The following is an 8,446-nucleotide window of genomic DNA, read 5'->3' as shown; positions in this document are numbered from 1 at the left end:
GAAACAGGAAGGCCCCTGAGGTGCCGGGATTGGGAGCCCTTCACCCAGGTGAGGAAGGAGCCTTAAGGAAGGGGAGAGAACCCAAGTTAGTGCCCTCTCCCTACCCCGAGGGTCAGCCCCGGGCAGGGATGGTCACTATGCTTTGGGATGTTGTGGGCAGCAAGCCACCCAGGTGCCAAGGCAAGAGACCAAGGGCACAAACTGTTCCAGTATAATAAAAAATATATATAGAATAAGAATAGTTATACTAGAAATAGATTATAGATATGATTATATATGAATATCATTAATCATTAGTTGGTAACATTACTCTTTCTTCTGATGTTATAACCTTTGTTCTACAATGATAACCTCGGAAAAACCAGGCCATACAGAGATAGGAGCTGAAGGGACACAGTGAGAAGTGACCGAAAGACAAGAGTGTGAACCCTCTGTTACGCCCGGCCAGGGCCACTAGAGGGCTCCCTGGTCTAGCGGTAACGCCAGCGCTTGTAGAAGCGCTGACTTCCATAGTTCTGCAGGAGGACTGCCACTCCTTGTGGAAGGCCTGACATCCGTCAGGCTGGCCAGCAGCCATCCGGAGGCCTAACCGTCTCCCTCTGATGCTGTGCTTCAGCGGTCATGCTCCTGGTCCGCTTTCATGTTCCACTCTGTACACCTGGCTCTGCCTTTCAGATAGCAGTAGCAGAATTAGTGAAAGTATTAAAAGTCTTTGAAATGCATAGAAGAAATAATGGCATAAGCTGTCCCCTCTCTCTCTCCGCCTGGGCTGCCAAACAGGGAAGGGCCCACTGTCCGGTGGACACGTGACTCACGTGACCTTATCAATCATTGGCGATGACTCACACTCCTTACCCTGCCCCTTTTGCTTCGTATCCAATAAATAACAGTGCAGCCAGGCATTCGGGGCCACTACCGTCTCTCCGCATCCAGGTGGTAGTTGTCTCCGGTGCCCAGCTGTTTTTTCTTCTCTTTGTCCTATGTGTTTATTTCTACGATCTCTCCTCTCCGCACACGAAGAGAAAAACCACAGACCCAGTAGGGCAGGACCCTACAGGACGCCTCTCCCCTGTGCCCTTGATAGGTGGCCCGCTGGGGGACGTGGCCGCACTCGGTGCGCTGTGGTCCTGGAGCAGCCGCCTCCGGGCGGGCGGCACTTAGGAAGGACAAACTCCAGAACCCACGGCTCCAAAGGACGAATGCATGGGAAGGTCCGGAGGCTCAGGGGAGTGACCCCGCGTCTGGGCCAGCGCTTTGAGGCCCCTGTGGACCAGCGGAGAGGGCCCGGGTGAAGCCTCTGGAGGCGCTGAGCGGGGCGGGAACCGCGGGACCCGCAGAGGGCGCCGGTCCCTGTGGGCGCAGCAGCGCCTGGAGGGAGGTGGCCCCAGCCTCCGGCAGAAATCAGGCTCACCCCACGGATCCCTGGCTCCAACTCCCAGGCCAGGCTCTGTCTCTTTGCCCAGACTGGGCGGGGCTGATGGCAGTTGGAAGCCCAGCTCCCCGCCGCTGTCTGTCTCCTGGCCCCGCCCCCGTCTCCATGGAGCCCGAAGGCGCCGGACAGCCTGTCAGAGGCTGCTCTCGCGTGCGCCCTATCTGTTCACCGCGGGCTGGCCTGCCCAGGCTGTCGCCCGACTAGGGACACCGGGTTGCCTGTCCACGCCTCCACTCCTGGGCCACTTCCCCGCGGGGCGGGCAGTAGGGCAGTGAGGAGTGGGAATCTTGTAACCAGAGAAGGGAACTGCCCCCAGGCCCAGAGAGTTCGGAGCCTGGGTACTGTCACTAACAGACCAGGACTCCGGCAGCTGGGCCCTCCCCTAGAGTCTTCCTGCAGCAAGGGCCTCCTCCAGAGGGGCTGTGATTGTTTCCCCGGGGTGGGGCTGAAGCCAGAGCCCAGAGGTTTGCCCCTGGGGCACGGATTCCCAAGGTCACTGGCCTCCCACGGGCTGCAGTGAAGCAGGCTCTAGGGGAGGATGGCCAGCTTTTCCCCTTCAAGGATATGAGCCCCAGGGAAGGCACTCCTGCTCTGGGGACTGCCTCCCTCCCCTACATCAGAGCCAGCCCTCAGAAGCTTGGCCAAGCTGACCACTCTGTCTGTGATCTCTGCCAGGGAGGCTGAAAGAACATCCAGCCCCACCTGTGGTCCCTTCCCGCCTCAGGCTATGTGACAGTATGACTCCCCACCTATTTCTTCGTTTCCCTCTACCCCAGGGAACGACTCCCACTAAACCAGCTGACGTGGGACCCCTGGGTCGATTTTGCCCAGAAGATGCTGACACCATACAGAGAGCCTGGGCACCTGGGCCCCCTACAAGGCTGGTCATGGTGTCCATGGGATTTCAGGCCTCATACATCTCTGAATCAGTATTTCCCCCACAAAAAAAATATGCATGTAATTATCCCATGGCCTTGTACCTAATCCTGGGGTACAGGAGAAGTGCAGAGGAGGAGGCACTCCATCATTGCAGCACAGTCCCTTCCTCCTGGGGGTCCCACCTGTTCTTCCTCGTCTGACAAAGTCCACCTTCTCTGTGGAACCAAAGAGGGCTCAAAGAGAGCCGGCTGTTCACACTTTTTAATTTTCAGCTGCCTGAGGAGGGCCAGAAGTCGGGGCAGAAGCCCACCATTCCTGCTCAGAACTCTTCCTGGGCCTGGGGTGCCAGTGCCCTGCCACGGACATATGGAGCCTCAATGTCATTCTCTATTCCATGGTGGCCAGGCCCTGCCCTTCTACTCAGGGAACCCTACAGACCTCAATAATAAAACTATCACAAGAAAATACCATGCCCCACCATTTTTTCCCTTCAACTTGAAAGACTGATTAAAAAGCTACTAACACTAGACTCCAGGGAGCGGTCCCCGCCCCAAACAACTGATGAGGGACCCATGGGAGAACAGTGGTCAGGAGATGCCACTGATACTATACGAAGAGCCACTCCTGGACCACCTGAGCCCCAAACAACTCAGCTCATGATGGTCATGGGATTCTAGACTGAGAACATCTCCATGTCAATAGTAGAAAGAAAATTCAACTATTCCATGGCCCCCTACCTGATTTTAGAGCACCCAAAACAAAAGAGGAAGCACTCTACCATCAGAGAACTGTCCCTTCCTCCTGGGGTTCCCACTTGTCTTTCTCTATCCACTGAAGTTTCCACCTTCCCTCTCCCACTGAAATGAGCTCACAGCGAGCCAGCTTGTCACACTTCTAACAAGCTGCCCAAGCAGAGCCACAAGTCAGGGCAGAAGACCACCATTCCTGCCAGTGCACATGCTGGCCTGCAGAGGAAGCCGGACAGTTTTAGTGAAGCCCCCAGCATGACCCTGTGGCCTCCCCCTCCACCCAGAGCACCAGAAGCAGTCGCAGAGACCCAGAAACGTCCCTGGCCCACTGAGAACCATCGCAGGAAGCCAGCTTCCTCCAAGCTGGACAGCCAGAGGCTGTGACGTCAGCCTTGCCAAGAAACCAGGGCTGCCGCAGGGCTGCCAGAAGTTGACTTTCATTTCTGCTAAGATTTTGTCACTTGAGCCCAGCGCAGAACATTCCAACCAATAAAACCACCCCAAAGAAGTAGTTGGACGGCAGTAATGAAGACAAAAATCACGTAGGTGGGGTAGTCAAACCACACTTCCTGCATTTTATGGTATTTATTAGTATTATTTTAGTATTAGTATTAGTATTCTGTCTTTATTAGTATTATTTTAATTGGCAAATCATGCTTGTATTCATTCATGGGATACAATGTGAGGATTAGATAGATGTGTGCACTGTGGAAGGAGGAAATCCCGCTACTTAGCATCTCCACCACCTCAGAGACCAGTTCCACATGATGTCCCGGAAGTGTTGATCTAAAAAAGCTGACCTCTTAGAAATGGCAAGTAGATGGATGGTGACCTGGGGCTAGGGAGTGACAGAGGGAGGGAACGGGGGGTGTCGGTCAAAGGAGCAAAGTCTGGACAGGAAGAAGAGGTTTTGACATCTAGTGCACAGCAGGGTGACCAGAGTCAATGAGAATGTCTTGGATTTTGCAAAACACCTGAGATAGTCCATGTCAAATGTCTCCCTGCATTTAGATTGGGGAGGATGAAGGTCCTGAGATCCAACAATATTTGCTTTTTTTTTTTTTTTTTTTTTTGAGATGGAGTCTTGTTCATCGCCCAGGCTGGAGTGCAGTGGCGCGATCTCGGCTCACTGCAAGCTCTGCCTCCCGGGTTCACGCCATTCTCCTGTCTCAGCCTCCCGAGTAGCTGGGACTACAGGCGCCCGACAGCACGCCCAGCTAATTTTTTGTATTTTTAGTAGAGATGGGATTTCACTGTGTTAGCCAGGATGGTCTTGATCTCCTGACCTCGTGATCCGCCCGCCTTGGCCTCCCAAAGTGCTGGGATTACAGGTGTGAGCTACTGCGCCTGGCTGAGATCCAAGAATATTGAAACCTGACAGTGGATGCCAATAGCTGCGGGGAGGAGCCAAGCGAGATGCTCACGCTGCCGTGTGCCCAGCAACTTCGGAGCCTGCAGCACTTCTCCCCTGCCCTGCTCTATTTTATCTTGTTTAATAAAGATGATTCCTGATAATCTTGTAGTAGCATTGGAAAGGTGGCAGGTGGCTCACAGACACTCTGCTGCTTTGCACCCTCCCTGCACAGAACAGGGGCTGTGCACAGCCTAGTTTAGGTGGCATGCTGTCATGTGATCCTCTCAGTTTCTCAGAAAAATTGAAAGGAAAAGACTTCAGGGAAGTATCAGGGTGACCCCACCCACAGCAAATCATTATCAGTGTTTCTGAAGGGCTGAGGCTCTGAACGGGTGCAGGGCAGAGTCCCACACATTGGGCATGGCCTCTCCACACTCACACTGCCTGGTGATCACTTTCAGAAGGACCAGTAGCCCCTTCAGTTGCCGTCTGCCTGTGTTAATCATGCTGAGAGGTTCCCAGGAGGATCCCGAAGTCCTGGGAACCAGACTGTGCTGGGGTCAGAGTGGCGTGGGTGTGGTCCCCAAAGCGCTTTAGGGGGCTACTTGTGCTGCTTGGCTCCTGACTATCTAATGTGGCATTGGCCTTTTTGCTGCAATGGTTTCCCCTTTTGCGAAAAGTGGCACGGAGCCCATCCCCCTCAGAGGCCTGACAGAGGAGTGAGCCCTCATCCAGGCCCAGGTTGAAGGGGTGCTTCTGGGTGAGGCAGGCGTCCTGGGGGTCTGGGGAGGGTTGATGACAAGACACAGCAGCAGCCTGGAGGGATGGAGGGGGTGATGGGAATGGGGGCTTTCATAAGGCAGGTTCCAGTTTCCCAGGAACCCAGTGTTTCCATGTCAGGCAGTGAATCTATGGGTGCAGATGCCCATCAGCACCCATCAGGGAGCTTCCTCATGGGTTCCTAAGGAGCCTGAGGAAGGTCCAGAAGGCCCTGCCCTTGTGCATGGCTGGTGGCTCAGTGTGCACAGCCTTGAATATACGGTGACCCTGCACACTACTGATAGCGGCCAAGGACTATCCTGGAGTTCAACCAATCATATAAGATTCTCCTTCCCCAACAAAGAGCAGGACCGGGAAGCAAGAAGCAGGCTGGGGCAAGCACGGGAGTGTTGTGGAGCCCCTTGTCTCCCCAGTGTGCCGCTGTCCTTTAAATCCACTTTGGGGTTGAGGGTCCCCCAGGTGTCAATACTGAATCTCCCTCCACCCAATGCCAATTTGCAACCCCAGAGAGAGGGTCCCTGTGGGTCCTGTTTGAGCTCCCCACCAAGGGCCCCGCAGAGTCTATGCCTCCAACTTGCTGCCGTGCCCCCTCTGGGAGTGCCGGCCCTGTGAGAAGAGGAGCCTTCCCCAGGCCTGGCTTTCACTGGCATTGGACAAGTTGTTTCTGGCCTGTGACCTGTGGTAGACCTTGACATCTCTTCTCCAGAAGCCAGGGCTCCAGGCTCAGTGAGCTGGGCTGGGTCAAGACACCATAGGGAAGGGGCTCCAGGCACCAGGGCAAAACTCACAGACAAAGCTCCCTCCAGTGTCCACCCAGGCCAGGCCTAAGGAGCCATGTGGCCCCAAGTGCAGGTCAGGCTACCTTGGCTTGTTCATCTCCCTTTGTGGCCAGCAGCCTCCTTTTAGGGGGACATTCTTCTTGGGAGGAATTGAGAGCCATAGAGGGTGGGAAGCAGGCCTGAAAAGGGCAGACTTCCTAGAGACAGCCCAGAGAGCAGGGCCAGGCGGTGGCGAAGCTCAAACTCCACCGTCCGGGTGAGGACACTGAGGCTGAAGAGAGATCAGGTAGCATTTCCTATGATATCTGGACAGGAGAGGATGGCAAAGATTTGCTGTTCACCCCGTCCCAGGCTGCCCCGTACCCGCCCAGCCACTTCCCAGTTCTCTGCTTTGTCCCCCTTCTCAGGTTCTGAAGTCATCCTGCTTTACACCTGTCACTCCCACTGAAGCAGGGACCTTGCCTCCCCGACAGCCACAGAGGCCTCGCACCCAGTAGGCCCTCAATCAATATTTGTGGAAACAGTGAGATGGGATTCAAGTCCGAGGTGTGTCTGCAGAGCATTGGAAGTGCAGCTGTGGGTCCGAGAGGCCACCCGGTAGAGCAGTAGAGCACCCTGGAGACCTGCAGGGGCAGTGGACGCCTACTGTGACTCTGGGGAAGGCTGATGGAGCTGTCACTCACTGAGCTTATTTGCTCATCCAATCTTGAGGATTCTTAGCTCCCTACTTGGCAAGCCTGGTGGGTTCACAGCTACCTCCGAGGGTTTCCTTGGCAAACTTAAATCAGACTACTCCTTACTTGCCAGCACCTGTTACTAAAGAAGGGGGAGCAGAAAGAATGGGGGTGTCATAGCGACAGGGGTAAGGAGAAGGCAAAGAGCTTTCCACTTCTGGCAGTGGTAGCGGTGGCAGCCACCTGGCCCAGGGCACCATCTCTTTTCTCCTGTCTGTCCCCTGCTTCCTCTGCCCTGCCACTTCCCCCTTCCTCCCAACCCAGCTCACAGCAGTCTTCTCTCCATCTTTCCAAGGTAGATGCAGCTTGCTGCTCTCCTGATGCCCCCACTAAGGCTGTGGCTTCTGGTCCCCACTGACCTCTTGGACTTTATTTCCCTGGCCCCCTCTCCCACCTCCTTTCTCTTTGTCCTAGCCCCGCCCCCAACTCCCTCTCCCCTAGCTCCTCCTTTGCCATTCCTAATCCCCCCATCTTCATTCCTCTTCTAGGTTTTCTCTTGCTAAATTATCTTTTATACAGTTGCTAATATCTGTCTCCTTTCCCCTAGACTTCCTGTGCAACATAGAATGATGAAAATCTAGACACAGGAATCTCATTCCCGGCCCTAGCCAGGACTCAGGTTTTGTGAAGGGGTGTGGGGTGGGAGAAAAAGCAAACCCCACCAAACCAACACCCAGTCTAAAGCCTGATCTAAGTGCCACTCAAAACACGTTTCCTCCCTTCACTTTCCTATAACCCTAGAATTTTTCCTGAAAAAGATGGCCCCTGAGAACCGTCTAAAAGCATCATGGGGTAGAAGGGCAAGGGTCCTGAGAGTTGGTCTTGCCATCCCCTTGTTTCCAGTTTTCTTGAAGAAGTTGAGCTCCAGAGAAGAGGCAGGGCCTGTGGGCCGTTTGGGTTACACTCCAAGTCTAATTTCCAGTACAGCAATCCTGCCCCCAGAGGCTCCCTTCATCCGTCCACTTGGCCAAGGAAGGGGCGGGTTGGCCCACAATCCCTGCCTGGCTGCAGACATCAGAAAGGTGTCCATGTAGCCGGGGCCCCAGAACCATGTCTGTGTGGAAAGGGCCCAAGGAGCTGGAGCCCTTTAGCCTCAAGAAGAGAATGAGGGACCCAGCACCTTTCTGAAACCTAAACCGAATTCTGGCCTGAGCCGTTTTCACCATCTGCACCCTAGAAGGTTGTGCAGGCCTTGAAGTGGGTCTTCCTGTTTTCCTGTCTTCTGAGGCCCAGGCCTTTCTCAGAGCCTCTATGGGTCACACCCTTGCACCCATCACATGGTGTCTGGGCCCTGCCTGCCTGGCTCACACCCCTCACCCTGCTGCCCTATTTCCATCCCTGAAACAGTCCACTGGACACTGCCATTCCCTCTCTTAAAAGCCTTTCACAGGCCCTGACCATCCCTTGGTCGATCTAGTGAATGTCACCCCCTCAGAGAAACCCTCTCTGAGCACCCCATCTGCAGTAGGATCACCCCCATCTTCCACCCTCACTGTTCCTGGTGTCTCCTTCCTAGTCCCCACCTCTATGGGGAGTTTCTTCACTGATAGACTAGACTCCCTCGCCCACCCGGGGGCCAGCGTTGTCTGTCTTCTCTGTCCCTGCACACCAGAGGCGATCAATGATCACTTGTTGACATCAATGAAACAGGAAGGCCCCTGAGGTGCTGGGAGACGTTCACTGAAAGTGAGAAGGAGCCTTGAGAAGTGGAGAGGACCCGAGTTAATGTCCTCTCCCCA

The sequence above is a fragment of the Theropithecus gelada genome, chromosome 2, assembly GCF_003255815.1.
Source record: "Theropithecus gelada isolate Dixy chromosome 2, Tgel_1.0, whole genome shotgun sequence".
Taxonomy (NCBI): Eukaryota; Metazoa; Chordata; class Mammalia; order Primates; family Cercopithecidae; genus Theropithecus; species Theropithecus gelada.
This window is presented reverse-complemented; position numbering follows the sequence as displayed.